Below are 26923 nucleotides of genomic sequence, written 5' to 3'. Positions count from 1 at the left end.
TCAGGAAAAAAAATTAATTCGATCAATTATGCTGTCAAATTTTATTAGTGAATTAGTTAATTTCATCGTTTTAGCAGTTGAATTTCATGAAAATGTTTGTCATTTCCATCATTTAAACTGTCAAATTTCGTTACCAAACTACTTAATTTTACCATTTAACGTATGAAATTTTAACAGTATATTGGTCGATTTCACCATTTGAGCAATTGAATCTTATGAACAAATTGGACAATTTCATCATTCCAACTGTCAAATTTTGTTAGCAAACTAGTCAATTCTATCATTTGAAGTTTGAAATTGTTTTAGTAAATTAGTAAATTATATTATTTTAGCACTTGAATTTCATGAAAATGTTTGTCATTTCCATCATTTAAATTGTCAAATTTCGTCATTTAAGGTTTGAAATTTTTACCATTTTTAAGCAATTGAATCTTATAAAGAAATTGGACAATTCGATCATTTAAACTGTCAAATTTTGTTAGCAAACTAGTCAATTTTATCATTTGAAGTTTGAAAATTCATTAATTAGTCAATTTCATCAGTTTAGCAGTTGAATTTTACAAAGAAAATGGTCAATTTCATCTTTAACCTTTCAAATTTTATTAGCATAGTGATTAGTTGACTAATTTTAACAATTAAAGTTTTATTTGTAAACTAGTCAATTTCATTAATTCAGCAGTTGAATTTCATGAAAAAATTGGTTAATTTCATTATTTAAACTATACAATTTTATTGATTCAGCAAAAAAAAATTTCCTCAGATATAGTGCTCAATTTGCATAAGTTTCCAGCTGATTAGTTATTTGGTGAACATAATGCGAATAGCAACTTCATTAATTCAGCAATATTGTCAATAATTATAAATCAAAATTGGGCTAAATTAGGTTATTGTTTAAAAATTTAAAGTAAAAATCAGCTTTATAAATGAATTAATCATGGTTTTATCAGATAAATTTCACAAATCATTCAGCAGATATGAGCAGCTGCAGCCAGTTGAACACAAAATGGATAAAGACCATTCTTGCTAAAAAAAAGGTTTTTCTATTCTTTCCCTTTCTGTTCTCTTAAGTGAACGTTCACGCTAACAGAAATTTCATTAAGTCAACTCTAGCAGAAAACTTCCATTTTTGGCATAGGTAGCGGATTCTGGAAGCATTTATTTAAATATTACATTGTCAGAGCTCGGTAAAAATGTAGAAAAATTTCTCATGTAGTAAAAACTACTAGTTGAAGTTTAACATATGGATTTTAATACCGGATGAGTTCTGAAATAATTTTCCTTTAACAAAACAAGCTGAATGGAACGGTTTTATAGGCTAATATTCCCTGCCAACTTTCCGCCATTTTGGATCATAAAAGACGACCCTTATCAAATCCAGTAATTTACTAGCCACATATTAACTCTAGGGTTGGTATTACTGTCAATGTAACTCTGTCCACCTGCTGTTTAAACTGTTTTATTCAAAAATATAAAATTTAATATTCCTGGCTCGTTTTGACATTACACCCTCATTTTTGCATCTCTGCCCCGTCATTTGTAAGTGTTGTACACAATTTCAGGAGGGATTAGAATTCAAAATAATGCCGCTGCAGATAAAAGATATTTCAGGCAAACTGGGATAATGGACGGAATAATTCAATTTACGTCTCCCCCAGCTTATTAGGAAAGTTATTCTGCGACAAGAGTACGTCATTTCATTGAAATTTACCCGAACGCACTAAATATGCTAATTGCAAATTTAAAACTTTCATGATGTAAATAGGTAGTTGCATATACGGGAAAAAGTTTAGTAAAACCCGCTGATCACTGATTTTCCGTCCAGTTTTATGTTTAGTTTACATGTGTAGGATTTGCGTAAATTTCAGTATTGATCGTTGTTTGTGATTGGTTAAAAGAAAGCAGCAATCAAGAATGTTTGACCAATCAGAAACTACATATTGTTGAGATTTACGCAAATGTTGCACATGAAAACTTAGCTTACTCATTAATGCAGCAGCCATATGTGCCAGATTAGTGACGTTTAGTTTCGGATTAACCCGTCAAATTATTGTGCAGATTATAAATGAGAAGTTTGATTGGACACTTGATATTAATGCTCTCTGTAGGTAAATGCTTTTAATCCATTTAGTGGTTACCCGTACATATGTTAGTACGTGCCTAATTATGCAAATTACTAACAGTCTGTTCCAGTTTATATTTAGAAATTGTCAGAAAAAGGTCACGTGACCGAGTCAAAATTTTATGTTTTGACTAAAAGTGTTTTTACAAATAGTTAAAGGACGTTTTAACGATTCAAGTTAAGTTTATCTTGAAGTTTCTAACTAGTAGCTGAAAGTCATGATGCTCTAGAAGTAAGTTATACACATTTGGCAACGTTGACACTAAACTATTATTAAAAATACTAAAACTTGTTTTCTAAAAAAAAATATTTTTTGGCAATGTTACATAGTTTTTTAATTCAGCTTTGCTATACAAAATTAAGATTTTTCACTTTAATGATAATCATGCAAGCTGAATGCTTTGACAGTATAAATGATGGAATTGACCAATTTCTTCATGAAATTCAACTGCTAAAATGATGAAATTTACTAATTTACTAATAAAATTGCAAACTCCAAATGATAAAATTAGCCAACTAGTCACTGTGCTAATGAAATTTGACCAATTTCGAGGCTGACTGAGAAATATAGAAATTTTAATATCTCGGAAACGTGAAGGGCTAGAAAGACGGTCTATGGCTCATTTTGAAGTGTATTTCATGTTCTTTCCTGAAAAAACTGATTTTCTGGCAATGTTACATAGTTTTTTAATTCAGCTTTGCTATACAAAATTTTTCTACTTTTCAAAAATTAAGATTTTTCACTTTAATGATAATGATCATGCAAGCTGAAAGCTTTGACAGTATAAATGATGGAATTGACCAATTTCTTCATGAAATTCAACTGCTCAAATGATGTAATTTACTAATTTACTAAGAAAATAGCAAACTCGAAATGATAAAACTAACCAACTAGTCACTGTGCTAATGAAATTTGAAAAATTTCTTTAAAAAATTCAATTGCTGAATTGATAAAATTGGCTAGTTTGCTAACAAAATTTGACAGTATAAAAATGATGAAATTGTCCACTTTCTTCACAAAATCCAATTGCTTAAATGGTAAAATTGACCAATATACTGTTAAAATTTCAAACCTTAAATGACAAAACTGACTAGTTTGCTAATGAAATTTGACAGTTTAAATGATGCAAATTACTAATTTCTTCATGAAATTCAATTACTAAAATGATGAAATTGACTAGTTAACATGTGAAATTTCAAACCTTAAATGATAAAATTAGTGATTTGCTAATTTGAAATTGACAGTTTAACTGACAAGATTGATATTTGTAACAAATTTTGTAATAAAATCTTACTGTTAAATTGATGAAATTGCTATATATTTAGTATCAGAAATATAGAAATTTTAATATCTCGGAAACGTGAAGGGCTAGAAAGACGGCCTATGGCTCATTTTGAAGTGTATTTCATGTTCTTTCCTGAAAAAACTGATTTTTTGGCAATGTTACATAGTTTTTTAATTCAGCTTTGCTATACAAAATTTTTCTACTTTTCAAAAATTAAGATTTTTCACTTTAATGATAATCATGCAAGCAGAAAGCTTTGACAGTATAAATGATAGAATTGACCAATTTCTTCATGAAATTCAACTGCTAAAATGATGAAATTCACTAATTTACTTTAATTAGTCAACTCGTCACTGTGCTAATAAAATTTGACCAATTTCTTTATGAAATTCAATTGCTGAATTGATACAATTGGCTAGTTTGCTAATAAAATTTGACAGAATAAAAATAATGAAATTGTCCACTTTCTTCACAAAATTCAATTGCTTAAATGGTGAAATTGACCAATATACTGTTAAAATTTCAAACCTTAAATGACAAAACTGATTAGTTTTTTAATAAAATTTGACAGTTTAAATGATGCAAGTGACTAATTTCTTCATGAAATTCAATTACTAAAATGATGAAATTGACTAGTTAACATGTGAAATTTCAAACTTTAAATGATAAAATTAGTGACTTGCTAATTTGAAATTTACAGTTTAACTGACAAGATTGATATTTGTAACAAACTTTGTCATAAAATCTTACTGTTGGAAAAACTAAAATTGATGAAATTGCTATATAGTATCAGAAATATGAATATCTCGGAAACGTGAAGGGCTATGGCTCATTTTGAAGTGTATTTCATGTTCTTTCCTGAAAAAACTGATTTGTTGGCAATGTTACATAGTTTTTTAATTCAGCTTTGCTATACAAAATTTTTCTAGTTTTCAAAAATTTACATTTTTCAAGCTGAAAGCTTTGACAATATAAATGATGGAATTGACCAATTTCTTCATGAAATTCAACTACTAAACTGATGAAATCAACTAGTTTACGAATGAACTTCAAATGATAAAATTGTCCAATTTATTCATGAAAATCAATTTCTTAAATGGTAAAAATCGACCAATATACTGATCAAATTTCAAACTTTCTCTACATGTGCAGCATTTGCGTCATTCGTAAGCACAGTGATTGGTCAAAAAAAGCAGCTTTTCTCTTGACCAATCACAACTTGTAAATTTCATCATTTGCGGCTACCAGAGGACGCTAAGTTTGCAGATAATTTGAGACAGTTTTATGGCTGAAACCAAAAGCTGTGTAGAGCTTTAAAAAGTAATAAAATGCTGCAAGAAAAGCTTATTTCCACAGCTACAACGACTTTTGTGTAATTTGACCCAACTTTGGGTTTTAGCGCCATTTTTTTTTGCAATATGTAAGTAATTACCCAAAAAAACTCACATGACAGTGACTTGACTAGAGAAAAGATTAAATTAATTATACTTTATTAAAGCTACAGGCAATTTAGTTAATATACTAAGAAAGAAAAATGATAAATCGAATCAAACTGACTACATTCTGAAACGTTGTAATTTTTTGCGACTCTTGTAATTCCATTTCGAAAATCCGCTTTAAGAACGAAATTATACCGTTAAACTCCCTTTTCCCATCTGGGGAATTCAATTCAATGTCGCTTTTCCGATACGAAAAACTTCTAGCTTCTCCTCGATTATGCATGAGTTGTGGATTTAAAGTCGAAGTTTTAGGTACAAATAAGTTTTGCCAATCAAACTGAGTAAAGACTTTCCCCGAGTTTTCCACGCCTTGTTTGCAATCCATTCTTATCGGCACTAGCAAACACGCCGAAAGATTGAGTTTCTTCGGTTAATTTTTTCTGTAGCGCGTTATAAAAAGCACAGTTTCAGAAAATTACGGTTTTAATACCAGAGAAAATTGGTACAGCCGTGGCTAATACCGCAAAATTGCAGAATCATATTAAAGTTACAAACGTTAGACTGATATTAAAAAGATAGGAAAGATCAAACAGGAAAAAGAGTTGTTTTTAAAATTTTACGTCAACTTTGGTGTTTTAACCTTTTGGATTATGTTTTAAGTTAACTTGTTTCCCACATATTCCCTTAACAGAACCCTTTTATTTCACTACAATATTGCCACTAAAAGTTTAATTGTTTCCAGAGGGCCTATATCACTTTCAAACTGCCGCAGTGGGTTTGTTAGAGGTTTCCTTGATATGAATATTTTAACAAAGTTTTAGGGTCAAATGTAACCCGTGAGTATTTTGTATTACTTTCAGGACTGTAACATTATTATGGCACACTGAACTACGTCTAAAGCCAACAGCCAAATGTCACAACTGTCAAAATCCCATTTATGTAGCTATAAAATGCATTTTATTGAATTTTTGTACTCATTTTCAGTGTTAACGAATAAAACGAATTTTTACAAAGTGAAATTTATTTCTCTGAATTTGATACGTTTATAGCTTCATGAGACGGATTTTGACAGTCGCCATCAGGCTTATGACAGACCGAACTACGTTTGAAACCCACACACACTTTCCTTGTTTGTTTCTCCATCACTGTAACTTTTGTCCTCCCTATCTTCTTCCCTCAATACCTCAAAAATACAGATTTTTATTTTTTTATCAAAAGTTTTGACATTAGGGACAGATATCACGTCGGTTTAGAGGATAGTTCAGCTTAACAGTCACGTGACTACTGTCAAAATAATTGTCATAAATCTCAGAAACACGTTTTATATCAGATACTCCAAGAAAACAGTGTGACAGTTTTGACTTTAGTGACAGTTATCACGTGGTTCTAGAACACTATTTAGCTAGACGGTCACGTGAAAATTGTCAAAATAACTGTCATAAATCTCAGAAACACGTCTCGTTTCGAGAACTGTAAGAAAATGGTGTCAAGCTTTAATCTTTACAGATTTTGTGGTTTTAGAGGACAATTCGATCCACTTGGAGTAAGAAAATTACTGTTTTAAGCACATTTTTAGAATCCCCATTAAATTTCCTATTCAATAACATGAAAAAAACATTACAAAATTTGGTACAGTCAAGGAGAAAAACGGTGTCAAAATTTGAACTGTCAGAAACTCAGTTTGAAAGACAGTCTGGGACAAAATCGCCTGTAAAACCCACTTGGAGTTAGAAAATTACTGTTTTAAGCACATTTTTAGAATCCTCATTAAATTTCCTATTCAATAACTTAAAAAAAAACTACAAAATTTAGTAGTCAGAAAGAAAAGCGGTGTCAAAGTTTGAACTGCCAGAAACCCAGTTTGAAAGAACAGTCAGGGACAAAATCGGCTGCAAAACCCACTTGGAGTAAGAAAATTACTATTTTAAGCACATTTTTAGAATCCTTATTAAATTTCCTATTCAATAACCTGAAACAGACATTACAAAATTTGGTACAGTCAAGGAGAAAAACGGTGTCAAAGCTGAACTGCCAGAAACTCAGTTTGAAAGGACAGTCAAAGACAAAATCGCCTGTAAAACCAACTTGGAGTTAGAAACTTAATGTTTTAGGCATATTTTTAGAATCCTCATTAAATTTCCTGTTCAACAACCTAAAAAAACATTAGAAAATTTGGTACAGTCAAGGAGAAAAACGATGTCAAAGTTTGAACTGCCAAAAACTCAGTTTGAAAGGACAGTCAGAGAAAAAATCGACTGTAAAACCCACTTGGAGTATGAAAATGGCTATTTAAAGCACATTTTTAGAATCCTCATTAAATTTCCTATTCAACAACCTAAAAAAACATTAGAAAATTTGGTACAGTCAAGGAGAAAAACGGTGTCAAAGTTTGAACTGCCAGAAACTCAGTTTGAAAGGACAGTTGGAGACAAAATCGCCTGTAAAACCCACTTGGAGTTAGAAAATTACTGTTTTAAGCACATTTTTAGAATCCTCATTAAATTTCCTATTCAGTAACCTAAAAAAAACGCTACAAAATTTAGTACAGTCAAGGAGAAAAACGATGTCAAAGTTTGAACTGCCAGAAACTCAGTTTGAAAGGACAGTCAGAGACAAAATCGCCTGTAAAACCCACTTGGAGTAAGAAAATGACTATTTTAAGCACATTTTTAGAATCCTCATTAAATTTCCTATTCAATAACCTGGAAAAACCCTACAAAATTTGGTACAGTCAGGAAGAGAAGCGGTGGACTTCAAACATAAATAAAATGAAAAAGTGACTTTTATTTCATCTCCACTTCACAAATTGCGTTGCCATTTTCTACTACGTAATGTGCGGACATGCCAAGCAAGGATTTATGAAGTTTATTTGAGGGCCTAATCACGTCTGAGTTGTCATAACAACCGCCTTGCTACGCTGTTTATCTGCATATTTCACTTTATTCCAGTCCGCTAAAGTAGGTAATATACCAGAAATATGGAATTTTTAAGCGTCAATTTGTACAAAAAAATTATTGAAATTACCGTATAATTTTTCATTTTAATAACCTAACCCTTTTCTGTTAACATTTCAAATTTACTAGAATGCAATTAATTTATTCTAATAATATCTTTATTCCTGGCAAATGCAATAACTGGATGCATTCAGCCACAAATATTAATTTTACTAAGAATTAATTATGCACTTTTAATAATCTTAAGGCTATAATATTTTATTTTTCCGCTAAAATGTTGATTAACAAAAAGGTCAAACTGAGATTTATTTTTAATATAAAATCCTATTTCATTCCTCATTTATTTCTGTCTGAACATTTCAGTTGATTTTTTAGCATTTCTGGAAAGTCGAACTTATACGCTGAGTGATGGATTAGTAAAAAATCTGTGGTTTTAGCAACTAGAAATTTAATAAAACACTCTATATCTTTATTTGGATACAAAGAATGATCTAGAAAAGTTAATTAACTATAAACATTTTGTGAAAGAACACAACTTTGCAAATTACTTGAGATAGAGAATTCCAACATCGTAATTTACCACAACCTAATAAACTCTTCTGATTGGCTGACAGGTTTAATTTGTACGTTTCCTGATACACGTATTAAATTAGCCAACAGTCTCAAACTCAGAAACACGTTCTGTTACCGAATACTCACTCCCAGAACGTGCCAAACAAGCTATGTAACATTATATTGTTGGTAATAAAATGTTCTACAACTGAATAATCGTGTATTTTGTCAGATTAAACTTGGAAAACTTTCAAGTAAAAATTATTGCCGATCAAATCATCTCTTTCAATCTGAAATTAACAAATTGCAGTCCCAATTATCGAGCTCTGGCGGTTGAACGAGCAATAATTGTAAATTTACTCGGTTAATTAAGGGGTCTTTTCAGAACAACCGATATTCCTTTACCACGTTATTGTGGATTTATTCACCCTCCATTCTCCAACACAAAAACGGCACAAATTGCGCTATATCCCACAATATATCTTACTAATCCCGTTTGTCTGATTTCTCTTATCTCGAACAAGCACGAAATTTTGTGTTTGATTCAACGAAAATGTTACAAAAAAAACGCTATTAATTTTGGACCCACCATATTTTTTTACAGTTAAAATATCGTTGTTTGTGGGAATTTTGCCATATTGCATTTTGTTTCTCAATTGCTCTTCCATATTTATTTAAGTTTTTAAAATATTGAAATTTATTCAGTTACTGGCAAACTACCAAATTTTCGAACATCCATTTAATTTACTGAATTACCACTAAAACGCCGATTAAAACTCGAATTTCAGTGTGCTTCAGTTATGAACAGGTACAAAAGGTTCGAATTAGGCTTATTGATACAGTTGATTGACTTTAAAATATTGAATGTTGCCCTAAACTGGTTAAATGTTAGCATACAACAGTTGTTATACCTAGTTCAATTTATTTTTAAATTTAACTGTTTTTATTTTTGTTTTTTGATCACCCTGTATAGGTTCAATTGTGTTGCGGTTAGCATGAGGTGAAAGAGCAGATCAAGATAAATATTTTGAACTATTTACAGTCGCTGAAACCCCAAAATTCACGGAAATACAAAATTTTCAATGTTTTGATGCACTTTCCAAAAAAAAAAGTTGATTACTTCGGAAACGGTTAGTTACAGAAATTTTGCAGAGGGCCAAAAATGTTCAGACCGACTTTCTGCTGACTTTCAAATTTCATTTGGTTTTTTTACCACCCTGTATACTCTTAATCGTGCTGATATTTGTAGGAAATGAAAGAGCAGTTTAAGACAAATATTTTGAGATATTTACGATCAATAAAACTCGAAAAATAACTGAAATACAGGATTTTCTAAACTTTAATGCAATTTAAAAAAAAGTCGAATATCTTGGAAACGGTTAGAAATGCGGAAATTTAGCAAGACACCAAAATGTTCAGAACTGCTTTCTACGTCCAGATGACTTGATTTACACCAGTTCCACCTACTTGGACTGAGGTAAATGCAGTCACAACTGGAAGAGCGTTACTTTCAAATTTCTTTTGGTTTTTTTGAACACCCTGTATACTCTTAATCGTGCTTCTATTTGTAGGAGATAAAAGAGCAGTTAAAGACGAATGTTTTGAGAATTTTACGATCAATAAAACCCAAAAAATAACTGAAATACAGGATTTTCTAAATTTTAATGCAATTTTAAAAAAAATTCAAATATCTTGGAAACAGTTAGAAATACAGAAATTTAGCAAGAGACCAAAACGGTTCAGAACTGCTTTCTACGTCCAGATGACTTAATTTACACCAGTTCCACCTACTTGGAATGAGGTAAATGCAGTCACAACTGGAAGAGCGTTACTTTCAAATTTCTTTTGGTTTTTTTGAACACCCTGTATACTCTTAATCGTGCTTCTATTTGTAGGAGATAAAAGAGCAGTTTAAGACAAATATTTTGAGATATTTACGATCAATAAAACTCAAAAAATAACTGAAATACAGGATTTTCTAAATTTTAATGCAATTTTAAAAAAAAATCAAATATCTTGGAAACAGTTAGAAATACAGAAATTTAGCAAGAGACCAAAACGGTTCAGAACTGCTTTCTACGTCCAGATGACTTAATTTACACCAGTTCCACCTACTTGGAATGAGGTAAATGCAGTCACAACTGGAAGAGCGTTACTTTCAAATTTCTTTTGGTTTTTTTGAACACCCTGTATACTCTTAATCGTGCTTCTATTTCTAGGAGATAAAAGAGCAGTTAAAGACGAATGTTTTGAGAATTTTACGATCAATAAAACCCAAAAAATAACTGAAATACAGGATTTTCTAAATTTTAATGCAATTTTAAAAAAAATTCAAATATCTTGGAAACGTTAGAAATACAGAAATTTAGCAAGAGACCAAAACGGTTCAGAACTGCTTTCTACGTCCAGATGACTTAATTTACACCAGTTCCACCTACTTGGAATGAGGTAAATGCAGTCACAACTGGAAGAGCGTTACTTTCAAATTTCTTTTGGTTTTTTTGAACACCCTGTATACTCTTAATCGTGCTTCTATTTGTAGGAGATAAAAGAGCAGTTTAAGACAAATATTTTGAGATATTTACGATCAATAAAACTCAAAAAATAACTGAAATACAGGATTTTCTAAATTTTAATGCAATTTTAAAAAAAATTCAAATATCTTGGAAACAGTTAGAAATACGGAAATTTAGCAAGAGACCAAAACGGTTCAGAACTACTTTCTACGTCCAGATGACTTGATTTACACCAGTTCCACCTACTCGGAATGAGGTAAATGCAGTCACAACTGGAAGAGCGTTACTTTCAAATTTCTTTTGGTTTTTTTGAACACCCTGTATACTCTTAATCGTGCTGCTATTTGTAGGATATGAATGAGCAGTTTAAGACGAATATTTTGAGATTTTATAGAGAGATTTGAAAATAACTAAAAATTCTGAAAAAATCTGTATTTCTGGCAAATTTAACTGTTTTTTTTTAACACCCTATATATGTTCAATCGTGTTGCGATTAGCACGAGGTGAATTAGCATTTCAAGACGTGATTGAAACCCCAAAAATAACAGAAATACATTTTTTTTTAAAGTTTGGCTGCCTTTTCCGAAAAAATTAGGAAAACAGACAGGTCAGAGTGTTAGTTTCGAATTTAACTGCTTTCTGTTTGTTATTTAAACACCCTGTATATATTCAATCGTGTTGCAGTTAGCACGAGATAAAAGAGCAGTTAAAAACGAACATTTTCCACTATTTACAGTCGCTGAAATCTCAAAAATGTCAGAGATACATAATTTTCAATATTTTGATGCAATTTCCAAAAAAGTTCAATATTTCTTGAAACTAACTTGGATTAATTCAAAAAAATCACCCTGTATAAACAGAGCAAATATAAGCCATAATGATGTTCAATTATCTTTCATTAATAAAAACATGATAGATAGAATTGTGATAACTCAAGCCTATTTTTGATATGTTTCTAGATTCGCCACTGCTTTCTAACCCCACTTTCTGGCCTACTTTAAAACTAAATTGAAAACACACTTTTAGATTATACACATAATTACGAGGCTCAAAGTGCAAATTTGCGCTTAAACTAAACATATTAATTGAAGCAAAGTTTAAAGAGAGTATTTGATATCACCTCGTTTAGGTTTGCTTACATGTTATAACCGAGTTTATAATGTGTGACATGTCAGAAAAAAACATCATTCTATAACGGAATTTCCAATCTAATGTTCACAGCCAATAGATTAGGCGAAATTAATAAACCAGGCGTGTCTATCGAACAAGGTTTGTGTATACATTTTTATGAATATTGACTAATTTCCCGTTCGATTTATGATATAATTGCAATTGGTAAGAGATTTTCTATGATCGTGTTTTTTTCATATTTCACGTTTACTGACTTTGATGGTAATTGAACTACTGAATATTTATTTGGTTAGCGAAAATTGTTTACTCAATAATTATTAACATTTCACCACTAAATTTCATAATTTATAGCGATCTACTTGTTAAGTGCCTATCCACATGCAGGAAATAGTATTTTTAGAGGTTATTTTGCTGCTCTAAATACAATCACCACAACTGAAATTGAATATCGATGGAAGAAGGCCTTTCGTAATAAACTATAAAACTCCACAGAACGCTAATAATTTCTCTCGGGAATATAACCGATTTTTTTTTGATTATATAACTTTATCTAATAAAAATACTTTTATCAATCAATAAGTGTTTTCGTAACTTTGATTATGATGGAGATGGAATATTTCAATTACGGCTAGTAGAAGCAATTTAATGCATCTACAGTTTTCGAGATACTTTAACAGTATTTGTGTAAATTACAGTTTGTGATTGGTCAAGCTGAAAGCTGCTTTTTTTAAAAAAGAAAGTCAGTATTCTATTGAAAACACTATTATAGAGACTTTTCTTTAAATAACCCACTTTTTGCACTTTGAAGACCAAAACAAAGTTGTACAAGTGTACAAATTAGTTTTAAACTTTAGGGTATCATCAGACAATGAATTTGATTGCCAAACCTGACTAAATTACAAATCTAAATCTGAACAAATTTTTGTTAGTATTTCAGCATAACGTTTTGTTGTTTTTCAAGTATTGTGAATTTCTCTAAACTTGTTGAGCTGCAAACATTATTTCAAACAATTTGGTGTCACTCAGTTTACATCAAAAAATCAACAAGGTTTAAAAAACAATCATCTAAAAACACATTTTTCGTTTAAATAAACATCCTATTTGTAAATTTATTAGTTTTGATATTAAAATCAAAAGCTGTCCGGACAAAATGAATGTAAAATTTGTTTTTTTAACCATACACGCTCCGCTTTTCGCCTACTACAATAATAAACCCAGTCCATTCTTATTTTTATTAAAGTAATGAGATTTTATCTCGCATTTCCAGGAAGAATACGACAGATAAATCAGTATGCAGTTATTCAAGCCGTGAAAGATTTTACGTGCTCTAACATCAGCAGCAATTCGTCGAGAGCTCGAGGTATGGAATGCCAAGTTTTTCGTTTAATTTTAATGATTTCCTGCATTATCAGGCAAATTTGCACGATATTGGAAAGCGCGAACGTCCCCGAAACCTGATATTTCACAATTCCTTCGTTTAGGCCTTGAATAGCGCCCTCGCTAAATTATCCGAAACTCGATCTCTGTTAATTGAATGGCAGTTTAAAGTTACAATTGCCAATTTTATTAGCTTTTTGTTGTTTATTTAACTTACTACAAGTAGTACAAGTTTACTTAATCTTTAATAAACAAGTTTTAAAATTTTGTCTTTAACAAAAAAACCATTCATAATGTACAGTGATGAGGGAAAAGAATTTTACAATATAATTATCTGGTTTCTTGTCTTAATCCTTTAACCCATGTCGCGCAGTTAATCAAATTAATCGTCACTTTCTAAACAATAAGCGAGCAATTAACTTGTTCAGAAAACTTGAAATGACAGCATAACAGCTTGATTAATATTAAACATGAAATATTAATGGAAGCCACCGAAACGTTGGTTGTTACACCTGTTTAAGCTTGTTTTACCTGCCAGGTTTCGTTGGGTTTATGTGCCAATATGATTTTTTTTACTATTTCCGGCGTATTAATGAGTTATTTATGCAACAAGTGGAAAAAGTTATTGGCGCTTGTTTCACGCAAGGGGGAAAATGATTGACAACACGTGAGTACAAAAAAGTGCGTTTACATGCAATGTTTTGTTACCTTGAGACAAGAATATATTATTGTATAGCAACCTTGAAAATATATAAGATAAAGACAGTCAGAGTAGTTTGTTGGTGTTTATATTTGTAATATTTATTAGCACTGTTTGTGATTGGTCAAGTAAAAACATTTTTGACCAATCACATACTAACCTCTGTACTGAAATTTACGTAAATACTGGTCATGTGGAATTAGCACTCATTACATATACTCCATATACTATTTAACTGAAATACAGTTACTCTGGAGAAATATTTACATTATAAATGAAGAATAATGCGTGCGGCTTGTATATATCATCTAATGGTTAATATTAACTTAAATCAAAATATTTACGCAGGCAAAACGTTTTACCATTCTCAATGGGGAAATAATTTGCTAGTGAAACTTTTATCATTTAATCAAACGCCATTAGCACCAAATAATTGGATCACGAGTATCCAATACCTGACCGAATATAGGATCAAATCTGTTTACACGCAATTATCTTATGGCCATCCAATACTGTACAGGAATTGCGGCGCCATATGTCTTGTGGAAATTGTGCTTTGACCTCTTAAATCCATTAGCTAGCAATTATTGAATTTTACTCAATTAAACCGAAATAGTCTTTATATTATATTATCAGACTGAAAGTTATCACATCATCGAGGGTGTCATTTAGTAGATGGAGTCGATTAACCATTTCTGTTATCTGATTTCCCTGTTGACGCCATTTAATATTAAGAGGATCTTGATGGCACAAATATTGTCAGGAGACAAATATTTTTTCAGCTTTTAATGCATAAATAATGTTGCTGTCTTGGTTTGCTTTCATTATTTGGTTACTATTTGCTCTTTGTCTCAAAACTTTCTTCCATGTTGTTGTTCGTTTTGCAGTACTTTCTTGAAATTCAAATTGTTTATCGTTCAGCTCCAAGAATGAGTTTTGTAAAGCTTAACACCCTGCTACAAGCAAAGGTATTAATTTCACGAAAACATAGTCTAACTGTCCTAAATAGCACTGTACAAAGTTTAATGGCGCAATAATGTAAGAAGTTTATTTGACGCATGAAACTTTCAGGAAGAGAATATTACGTGTTTTTATGGTTTAAAAAATATAAGTATTTGTATGATCTAGTTCGGTGTTTTCAGAGGATTTTTAATAAAGCATTAAAGAAGAAAGTTACACTCTTTCCTAATTTTGAAAATATACACTCTTTCCTAATTTGTAAAATAATTAGGTTGATATTCTAGCAATTTGTCATTTGGATGTGCTTACAAATCGCCTGTAAAACCTCCTTGGAGGGAGAAAGTGACTGTTTTAAGTACATTTTTGGAATCCTCATTAAATTTCCTATCCAATAATCTGAAAAAACGTTAAAAAATTTGGTACAGTCAGCGAGAAAAGGAGTGTCAAAGTCTCAACTGCCAGAAACACAGTTTGAAAAGACAGTCAGGGACAAAATTGCCTATAAAACCTACTTAGAGTGAGAAAGTGACTGTTTTAAGAACATTTTTGGAATCCTCATTCAATTTCCTATCCAATAACCTGAAAAAACGTTAAAAAATTTGGTACAGTTAGCGAGAAAAGGAGTGTCAAAGTTTGAACTGCCAGAAACACAGTTTGAAAAGACAGTCAGGGACAAAATCGCCTGTAAAACCCACTTGGAGTGAGAAAATGACTGTTTGAAGAACATTTTTGGAATCCTCATTCTATTTCCTATCCAATAACTTGAAAAAACATTAAAAAATTTGGTATAGTCAGCGAGAAAAGGAGTGTCAAAGTTTGAACTGCGAGAAACACAGTTTGAAAGGACAGTCAGGGACAAAATCGCCTGTAAAACCTACTTGGAGTAACAAAGTGACTGTTTTAAGTACATTTTTGGAATCCTCATTCAATTTCCTATCCAATAACCTGAAAAAACGTTAAAAAATTTGGTACAGTCAGCGAGAAAAGGAGTGCCAAATTTGGAACTGCCAGAAACATAGTTTGAAAAGACAGTCACGGACAAAATCGCCTGTAAAACCTACTTGGAGTGAGAAAGTGACTGTTTTAAGTACATTTTTGGAATCCTCATTAAATTTCCTATCCAGTAACCTGAGAAAATGCAACAAAATTTGGTACAGTCAGCGCGAAAAGCGGTGTCAAAGATTGAACTGGCAGAAATACAGTTTGAAAGGACAGTCAGGGACAAAATCGCCTGTAAAACCTAGTTGGAGTGAGAAAGTGACTGTTTTAAGTACATTTTTGGAACCCTCATTCAATTTCCTATCCAATAACCTGAAAAAACTTTAAAAAATTTGGTACAGTCAGCGAGAAAAGAAGTGTCAAAGTTTGAACTGCCAGAAACACAGTTTGAAAGGACAGTCAGGGACAAAATCGCCTGCAAAACCTACTTGGAGGGAGAAAGTGACTGTTTTAAGTACATTTTTGGAATCCTCATTAAATTTCCTATCCAGTAACCTGAGAAAATGCAACAAAATTTGGTACAGCCAGGGAGAAAAGCGGTGTCAAAGATTGAACTGACAGAAATACAGTTTGAAAGGACAGGGACAAAATCGCCGGTAAAACCTACTTGGAGTGAGAAAGTGACTGTTTTAAGTACATTTTTGGAATCCTCATTCAATTTCCTATCCAGTAACCTGAGAAAATGCAACAAAATTTGGTACAGCCAGGGAGAAAAGCGGTGTCAAAGATTGAACTGACAGAAATACAGTTTGAAAGGACAGTCAGGGACAAAATCGCCTGTAAAACCTATTTGGAATGAGGAAGTGACTGTTTTAAGTACATTTTTGGAATCCGCATTCAATTTCCTATCCAATAACCTGAAAAATTTTATGGTTTAAAAAATATAAGTATTTGTATGATCTAGTTGGGTGTTTTCAGAGGATTTTTAATAAAGCATTAAAGAAGAAAGTTTAAAAATATACACCCTTTCCTAATTTGCAAAAGAATTAGTTGATGTTCTAGCAATTTGTCATTTGGATGTGCTTACTTACTCTTTTATTGTTATAGGTTTAAGGTTATGGCTTTCATGTTTACTCAGTGTAAAATTGAGAAAAAAGGACATTTCTTGGAAATGTGTAGAATATAAAACCTTACTAACAGTCACTAACACAAATTTTTGTTCTGTACAACACTGGTAATAAAGGAATTTTAATAAAACTCTAAGAATTTATAGGTTAGTTATGTCACAAGTTTTGTTATGTTCGGATCATCAAGAGCTTCGTGGTATTTTAGGAGCAAGGCTCCTTCCTACATGTGAATATTTTCTATGTTTCTTGAAACCAACTAAAGGATCAATTCAGATGAAAAAACTAAAATTTTCAGATTGAGTATAGGAATCTTTTGGTCTAAATATGCCCTTTGATGTGCATTGGATCCCCTACAAAATGTAATATCTGGAATGGAAGCTTAATTGTTCTCTATTTTCTACATCAAAACATGGATAATTAAGCGCTACTCGTATACAAATCCATTTAAACTCGTCATGCAAGGATTACGATGAACAAAGCAGACTTTTCCGGTTGTTGAGCCTAATTTCTGAATATGTCAAGTCTGAAAAGTATTCTCCCATTTTCACCTACACTGGTAAGGAAATACGTGTATTATCTTAAAAGAACGAGAATCGAGACTGAAAATTTCAGCATGCAAGACTGCTTTTGCAGAAAACACGCGATACCGTTAACCTGAAAATCCTCTCCGCTTGTTTTTCAATATCCAGCAAGAGAATAGATATAGAGTTTCGGGATCGGCGAAAGATAATTAAAGCATGATAAAGGAGAGTTAATAATGTAATTAAGGTGAGAGTTGCTCTAAGTAATAATGAATATAGAGCTCTTCGCCAGATTCGTTTACTTTGAGCACTATAAGGTTGATTATTCTACTTATTTTAGTTATAAATTCTAAACGAAAATATGCCCGAAAGGGTGGAAAATTGCAACTCTTGGCTATTTTTACCAACCAATTTTCGTCTAAAACCAACAAATGCTGGAAAAAGTCTGCTCTAGTTCTATTATGTACACGGTGGGTAAACCCTCTGACCACGACAAAACAAATATTAGCTCGTTAATTATTGTACTATAGGGTGGTTTATGTTGCAAGGGCGCAATAAAGGCCTATAAACTATTTCGTTGACCTTTGCAAGATTTTTGTTAATAGAATGTTTTGTAGTTTGTGATTGGTCAAGAAAAGCAGCCATGCTGAAGGCTGCTTTTTTTGACCAATCACGAACACTTCAATTAATAAAAAGTCCCAATAAAATGAGATTTTAACTTTTTCTCTTTTACCGTGTGTTTTTCCAACTTAATTGGAGAGGCAAGGAGAATCCTCTATTTTTGACCAATCTTGATGTGGTAAAGTTGTAAAATTAAAGTCCCTGGTCTGCCAAAATACGTACATAAAACTTTTAAAAGAATAAAGTAAACTTAAAGTTTACAAACATTTTACAACTTCAACATTAGTTTTTACTGCATCCGTGAAATTTAATAAATCTTGTAAACCACTTTACTGTCTCTAAGATAGTGAGGTTTGTTCCGTGAAATTTAATTTATTAAAAGCAATAGAAAATGTTGTTTGTACTACGCAACAAACATTATCAATTTTATATCAATTTCAGTTTCCTGTAACTGAACCAATTATACAAATAATCAAACTTAATAGGAAATGATTCAAAGAATAGAACTGGATATCTGCTCGAAGTTTCCTCAATTGAACTGCATTCCAGATATAAACAAAGGGAACTGCCTCTGGCATCTATTGGTCTTCAAGGAACCAAGCAACTTGACGCCATTATAGAGAGTGATTAAATTTTTAATTGGCAAATGGAAAGATTTATAAAAGATTGAAAGAAATAATGAGAAGAACATTATTAATTAATCATTTGTACATACAGCAAGGGACTTTTTTTAGAGTTTGACAACTCAGGAAATGCCCTAAAACTTACCGAGGGAGACCATTCAAATTAAACTATTTAGAATTTTTCAGAAAGTAGTCATAAAATTTCCTTTAACCCAACCTAAACTAGATCTAATTGGGTTCATACATTAGTAGACATGATTGTTAATTACTCTCTGGCCTTTGGCATAAACCCCTGATTTCAGAAGTTGTGCTTGGTTGCTTCAATCCAAATTAATGAGAAACAACATTATACTAGCTAACCCATTTAACATAAAGATAATACATAATTTCACATATTTTATGGTCTAATTTGTAAAAATTGTAATTTACTAAAGTGTTTCTTCACAATAGAAAATACAAAGCAGTGCTACTAAACGGGGGTTAAAAATCTCATTAAAACTCTCCTGAATAATGAATTTTCTAATTTGCCCCAGCTAAAAATGGAAACACATTAGCCCAACTTTAAACATTGCCAATATCGAAAAACTTTAAAATGCATTCCACAAAAAAAGAACGTTTTATTAAACTTAGTTTCCAACTTTGCAACAAATTAATTACAAATACAGATAGTTTCCATATTATTTGAATTATACAGTTTTTTCTTGTTTTAGCAGCTGCATTTTATTACCCTATAACTAAAAGATTGTCTTAGATAAAGAGTAAGTAGAACAAATCTCCAAACAACCCTCTCAAGCTCAAACAATAATGGAGCTTTCCATAATAATACGACATAGAAATAGCAAATCAGGGAGGATTTAAGCCTTGGACACAATAATCGGAAATTCCCACTAAGCTTAAAACTTTCTTCCAGCAGAATCATCTACCCTTTAGTTTTTATTGATCTATTTCATACATCACTGAAATCAGAATTTGAGAAAGAATCTAATATGTCGTGGAATTTGAATTACCCTGTATATGGGTAGTTATTTCCGATAGTTCCGGCTTGAAACTTTTGCTGTTTACCCGTAAAGGCGTGTCCTAGATCGATGAAACACGTAGGGAACTTATGTTTTTAGAGTGGCTGTAGGCAAAATTTGTAAATTGAAAATTACACTCGCTTACTCATATTAACCACTTTTCCAGGTCGAATAACACCGGAATTAGCTCTAAAACATTTTTCCGAAATCCCCAGGGGTTGATCTATCAGCTAGTATTAATTGCTCAGCATTTTTTTGCATTACGGTAGAGGGTGCAATTTGTTTTCAAACGAACGAGAAGATTAATAATGCACCCAACTAGGATAATCGTAAATTATGGTGAATGACGTGAAGCAATTTTGTATAATGCATCTGTTAAAGTCAATGTATTTAAGAGATTGAACTATGTGGAAAATTCAGATTTTTGTGTCCCTTTACAATGTGACATTGTTGGCTTAAAAGCTCTCAAAACTTCTAAATCTCAGTTCACAAATATTGTATACGTTTATCGAAAGATAAAATTTATTATTTCCTATATTTACCAACGAAACATGTTGTCTGAAATCTACAAGATTAATGATATTAATAATAGATAGCGATCTGTGTATTTTCTTTTTAATATGAGTGTTTATTCAAATTTGTACGTTGGTCATAGATATGTTATCAAAATAAATCATTTGCGCCACAACGAATGGAATGCAAGCTGTTAAACGTGGTCTGGATGTTTTGCAACACTACAGTTAGTCCCAGTTAATTTTATTACCATCTTATTATTGCCTGTTAATTAACTTTATTACTTCTTACTTCATATCAACCAAATAGGAAAAAGTAGATCATCAGAGCTGTGAAAATACCTTAGAATACAGTATCAGTATCTTAGATAATTTTATAATAAAACAGAAAGTAGATACTATTATAGAAGATACTTTTAAAAATTGTCTCATTTTCAGCAACTTTCTCTTTGAGAACAAATAATACTCTATTAATTACTATTAAACTGTAAAAGCTGTAGTAGCACTTGTAATTTAAACAAATATTACTGAATGTTAACTATTGTTATCGTAGCAGTTACACAGATATCGAATGTACAGGGTGTCACAAGTTTTAACTGGAAAACTTCAGATAATAAAAGACTTTTCCTAAAACATGCAGCTATAACGCCTCAAATGTTCATCATATCTATAGTAATTTTATGTGTCTATGCTTGTTTGACGTTTTTGACAGCTGTCGTCATTTTTTTTTACTTTGTTTTTTTGGTCTGGTTAACAAAAGTTTGCATAAGCGTAGCAAGTGTTGTAAACGAAACGTTGATTAAGTATATTAAAACGAAATTCAATCAATATTGATGTGTCGTCACAAATTTCAAGTTGGTTGTGAAATTTAGACAGCTGAAGTCTTTGATGTCATGTTACTATGGCAATGCTGTGTTTCTGTCAAACTATTTGTTCTGTCAAATTTAAAATGATTTACCAGGCTTCTGATAATTTTTAGATGGTTTTCTGGTCCTTATAGGCTTCTGGCCTTTACAAGATAATTCTAGAGGCAATTTCAAAAAATTTTTGAGAATTTTAGGACATTTGTAGAAGCTTTTGGAAATTTTTGTAAGAATTTCAGTAATATTTTGAGGTTTCTGGTAATTTTTAGAAGGTTTTTAGAAGTACTTAGAGGTTTCTAGCATTTTCAAGATAATACTAGAGGCGTCTAGCAATTCTAGAAAATTCTTAGAAGTTTTGGAGACTTGTAGAAGCTTTTAGCTGTTTTTGTAATATTTCCAGTAGTATTTCGAGGTTCCTGGTAGTTTTTTTGAAGTCACTATAGACTTCTTACACTTCCAAGATAATTCTAGAGGCGTCTGGAAATTTTAGAAAATTCTTAGAAGTTTTAGGACATTTGTAGAAACTTTTGACATTTCTTGCAGTGTTTTCAATCGTATTTAGAGATTTCTGGTATCTTTAGAAGATTATAAAGGTACTTAGAGGCTTGTGGCAATTACCAAGATAATTCTAGAGGCGTCTGGAAATTTTAGAAAATTCTTAGAAGTTTTAGGACATTTGTAGAAACTTTTGACATTTCTTGCAGTGTTTTCAGTCGTATTTAGAGATTTCTGGTATCTTTAGAAGATTATAAAGGTACCTAGAGGCTTGTGGCAATTACCAAGATAATTCTAGAGGCCTCTGGCAATTCTAAAAATTTCTAAAAGTTTTACGATATTTCTAGAAGCTTTTGCCAATTTTTGCAAGATTTTCAGATTCTCATTTCATTTGGAGGCGTCTGGCAATTCTAGAAAATGCAGGACACTTGTAGTGGATTCTGTCAACTTTAAAAAATCTGGAAGGGTTTAAAACTATTGCATAGGTTTTTGATAATTTTTAGGAGGTTTTTAGTGGTATTTACAGTTTCTGGTATTTCCAAGATAATTCTAGAAGCTTCTGCTAATTTTTGCAAGATTTTAAGTAGAATTTAGTGTCATTGGGTAATTTTAAGAACATTTTCAAAGGTACTTAGAGGTTTCTGGCATTTCCATGATGATGCTAGAGGCCTCTGACAATTCCAGAAAACTCTTAGACGTTTTAGAGCACATGTAGAGGGTTTTAACGATTTTTGCAAAGTTTTCAGTAAAATTTAGAGGTTTCTGACAAAAAAAAATCTTGTAAAGGCCTCTGGCAGTTTTTATAAGATTTCCAACAGTTCCTATTTATAAAGGCTATAAACGTGTTCATACAAAATTTGTGTGTAATTTTTTTTAACTCAGTTACTTATCTAAATACTTTTTGGAAGTATTTTTCATCTCAGGTCTTATTAACCAATAACGAAGCTTTTCTACTGAGAGCAAAGAAATACTCTTTTCATTCTCCTCATTCTGAAAAAACTTCCAGTTGAATTTAACAAGTAAAATAAATTGGAAATTTTTGTCTTCGCCTCCGTTTAAAAGCAAACAAAGGAATAATTTAATATCTGTTCGGAAAAAAAAACAGCTTCCTACAATAATTGTTAGCTCGGGGCAAATTTTTATCTTTGTGTTATTTTCATTTTTTTCACCGGTTTGTATTTGTTTAAAAACCTTTAAAAGAGACAGTGTATAATTAGAGTTAATCAGCATTCAGTTAATTGCAAAAATCTACTGCAGAGAAAAAACCAGAATGAAAAAGTCTCCTTCATTAATCATTAAAAAAAAAAATGTTTTTAAGAAGTTCGTTACCCTTTTGCACAATAATCAAACCTCCCTAATTCAAGGGGTTTTAAGGTTTTTTTTTATCATCGTTTCCGCTTTATTGCTCTTCATCCCTTGATTTTCTGGTTAAATCTTGTGTAGTCAGTTTCTTTGAAAATTGACTGATTGTCCCACTGGATTTGTAGTGTAATTTGTCATTACCCAGGTGATTTAAGGATTATACCTGTACTAGAGGAAAGGTTGTTGTCCTGGTTTTATAGTGCTTAAACAGCCTTAAAGCTGGAAGGTTGCAATAATTAATTATTACTATTTAGGACTTAAAGTGATTTATTTAGTGTGATCGGCTAAAAAGTATAAACTACACCCTTTGTGGTAATAAGGAGAAGCAATTTACAAAACAGCATATTTTTTGACACACGTTGCTTTGACCCTAAATTACTCCCTTATTTGACAAGTTACGTCAAAATGTTATAGAAAACAAAAGATAGAGAAGATTTCAAGCTTTCCAGAAATATCCCTACATGAGTTGATTGATAACACCGTTTGGCCGCTAGAGGACGTCAAAGTTCCTTCACCATAAAATCACATATTTTGTGACACTCGTTGCTTTGACCCTAAATTACTCCCTTATTTGACAAGTTACGTCAAAATGTCATAGAAAACAAAAAATAGAGCAGATTTCAAGATTTCTAAAAATATCCCCACATGAGTTGAATGTTAACACCGTTTGGCCGCTAGAGGGCGTCAAACTTCCTTCACCATAAAATCACATATTTTGTGACACTCGTTGCTTTGACCCTAAATTACTCCCTTATTTGACAAGTTCCGTCAAAATGTCATAGAAAACAAAAGATAGAGCAGATTTCAAGCTTTCTAAAAATATCCCCACATGAGTTGAATGTTAACACCGTTTGGCCGCTAGAGGGCGTCAAATTTCCTTCACCATAAAATCACATATTTTGTGACACTCGTTGCTTTGACCCTAAATTACTCCCTTATTTGACAAGTTACATCAAAATGTCATAGAAAACAAAAGATAGAGAAGATTTCAAGCTTTCCAGAAATATCCCTACATGAGTTGATTGATAACACCGTTTGGCCGCTAGAGGACGTCAAAGTTCCTTCACCATAAAATCACATATTTTGTGACACTCGTTGCTTTGACCCTAAATTACTCCCTTATTTGGCAAGTTACGTCAAAATATCATAGAAAACAAAAGATAGAGAAGGTTTCAAGCTTTCCAGAAATATCCCTACATGAGCTGATTGTTAACACCGTTTGGCCGCTAGAGGGCGTCAAATTTTCTTTACTATAATATCACATATTATATTGTAAATATTTCGAGTTCCTGGCAAAGAAATGGTTAAAATGTTAAATTTTAGGTCTAACTCTGTTAGTTTTTGAGATATCAAAAAACCGACTGCACCAGCGTCTTTTCCGGGAAATTCTAACATAAAATGACACCGAGACGTCAACTGTAACTTGACAAATAAAAAAGTTGTATTTTTTGACAGTCCCAGGCCGCCATTTTGAATTTTCTGCCAAATATTGACATGCACCTCATTTTAAAGGAAATTTCACGTAGTTTCAAGAAATGACAGACAAAATGGCGTCCCAGGCCGCCATTTTGGATTTCCTGTCAAAATATTGACTTGCACTCACCCTTTGTAGTAATGAGGAGAAGCAATTTACACTTTCTAACTCAGTGACAATTTTTTAATGATAAACGTATTTAGAACATTTTCAATCATCTAAAACATTCTGTAGATTATACCGCAACTTCCATAAATTATTAGATAAGTTGTAATTGATGCCAAGACATGACAAAGCTGTACGCAATTGCCTTTGATCGATTTCACGTCAGACCAGACTTTCGACTCTGCTTCATTTCCGATATGGCCTATATTAGGAAGATATATCGGTAAAGTTAATATTATTGTGTCAGTTCTAATAAATACAGATAAGTAGATCTAAACTTAGACATTTTAGATTTGGATAATCCATGTTGTTTTCTCTTAAATCTGAAAAAACACTGGGAGCTTTAACCTTTCGGAGATCGTCCGACAAATCGAATTAGATTGTGCAAGTCAATTGATTTTTATGTACGCATTTATTGACGTGTACGGTGCTGATATACTTGCCATTTCACTGTATACTGGGAGCAGTTTTATTGCGTGGCAGTATTTTACTGCGCGTTGTTTTCATGAACGTTTCAGCACAACTTTATTTAACCTCAACCGTTTCTCTGTGTAAGAAGTTTGTTGACATTTCCACACCCTCATCACCAGGTATTAGTTTTCCTAAACTCGTAAAACTAGCGCCACAAAATTCTACACTTTATAGCCAAAACATTCTAGATGTTACGTCTGCTATAGTAACGGATCAAATATCTCTATGAAGGGTTGAATTCCTATTAAACAGAAGTTTATTGGAATATAAAATTTCTAGTTCACGTTGAACGGGCCCATTTTTATGGATAAGTTTACGATCATTTTTATGGTGCTAGACGAGAACAATTATCTAAATTTTAATTCTAGTCTATTCCACTTTTTGGTATCCAGGCTATAAAGCTTATTACTTTTATATTAATAGAATATTCTATGTAAAAGTTGTAATATCAAATTACCGCAGGGTGCATTAGCTTAAGTCATATATTTTCATTAATTAAACATACAGTGCGTTTTTTTTAACGCGCAACATAGGATTTCACGTGTTAAATTTTTAAGCCCATGTTAGACCATGTTACTTTGGAACTACAAGTATAAAACTTGACGGGTGGTTATTTCGTACCCTGAAGCTTTAGTAAGTTTACCAATTCGGCCTAAAAAGTGTCAAAAAGCTTGCAAAAAATCATATTTTTTCGAATAGGTTTTATCGTTTCATACTCCCTGTATGCATTGTTGTTCTTTGTTGTTTTTGATACTGGCACGGCAGGTAGCAGGTAAAATTTGGTGTAGAAAGTAAAACAGGGTGATCATTTTTATATCAAGAAAGTTAAGAACAAAAGAAGTATTTTTATAAGTGAATTGTTCAAAGTGACCTCCGTTTGAAGCCAAACAGTATTCCAAACAATAATAAAATGCCCTTTTGACGTTCAAAAGATGTCGGATCGTGGTGCAGTCAAAATATGTCACTTTACCTGCTACCTGCCCTGCCAGTATCGAAAACAACAAGGAACAACAATGCATACAGGGAGTATGAAACGATAAAATCTTTTCGAAAAAAAGTGATTTTTTTCCAGTTTTTAATCACTTTTTAGACCAAATTGGTAGACTTACTTAAGCTTCAGGGTACTAAAGACATACCCGTCAAGTTATAGACTTGCAGTTCCAAAATAAAATGGTCTAACATGGGCTTAAAAATTTAACACGTAAAATCCTATGTTGCGCGTTAAAAAAAACGCACTGTAGAGAGTAATAATACCCAGGTTGGTTCATATTTCCTTTTATGTACTAGTAAAGTTTCTTTAAAAACTCTTTCAAAATTAACAGCGTTGGTTTTTAACTTTGACCTATAAACTGCCTATCTTCTAACGTTAATATCACAACCCAGTATAAAATTCTCGGTAATAACTTTCTTCCTTTATTAAGCATTTTAGTGTCAATATTAAATTCATGCTTACACCTGCCTTTAGATCGTCAATCAGACCATAACAATTATTGAACACCCGTTACTTTGCAATGTTTGTCAGCTTACATTATTTTGAAAGAACCGTAATATTTTTTTATTTAAATAAATATTAAAATTTTGTGTTTTCTGTGAGCCATTCCATATGACAAAGTATTAAAACCAGAAAATGCTTGCTTTTAACCTTTGAAAATTCAAAATGGCGGCCTGGGACTGTCAAAAAATACAACTTTTTTATTTGT

At 31.8% G+C, this 26923-nt stretch overlaps 1 protein-coding gene across 2 annotated transcripts in view; it reads left to right on the top strand.

Annotated features, from left to right (window-relative positions):
- LOC145732411 (somatostatin receptor type 2-like) overlaps positions 1–26923 on the top strand; it is an 84109-nt gene that overhangs the window by 13727 nt on the left and 43459 nt on the right. Inside the window, exon 2 of one of the 2 annotated variants that reach the window (XM_081984647.1) lies at positions 13265–13357. The exons of the other annotated variant lie outside the window; for it this stretch is intronic. The gene's annotated coding sequence lies outside the window, so the exon portion shown is untranslated. The remainder of the gene's footprint in view (positions 1–13264; positions 13358–26923) is intronic. 2 annotated transcript variants of the gene reach the window in all.

This window comes from Ips typographus, linkage group LG8 (genome assembly GCF_016097725.1).
Source record: "Ips typographus isolate SLU linkage group LG8, UJ_Ityp_2.0, whole genome shotgun sequence".
NCBI lineage: Eukaryota > Metazoa > Arthropoda > Insecta > Coleoptera > Curculionidae > Ips > Ips typographus.
Note: the sequence above shows the minus strand (reverse complement) of the source record. Positions and strands in the feature narration are given on the sequence as shown.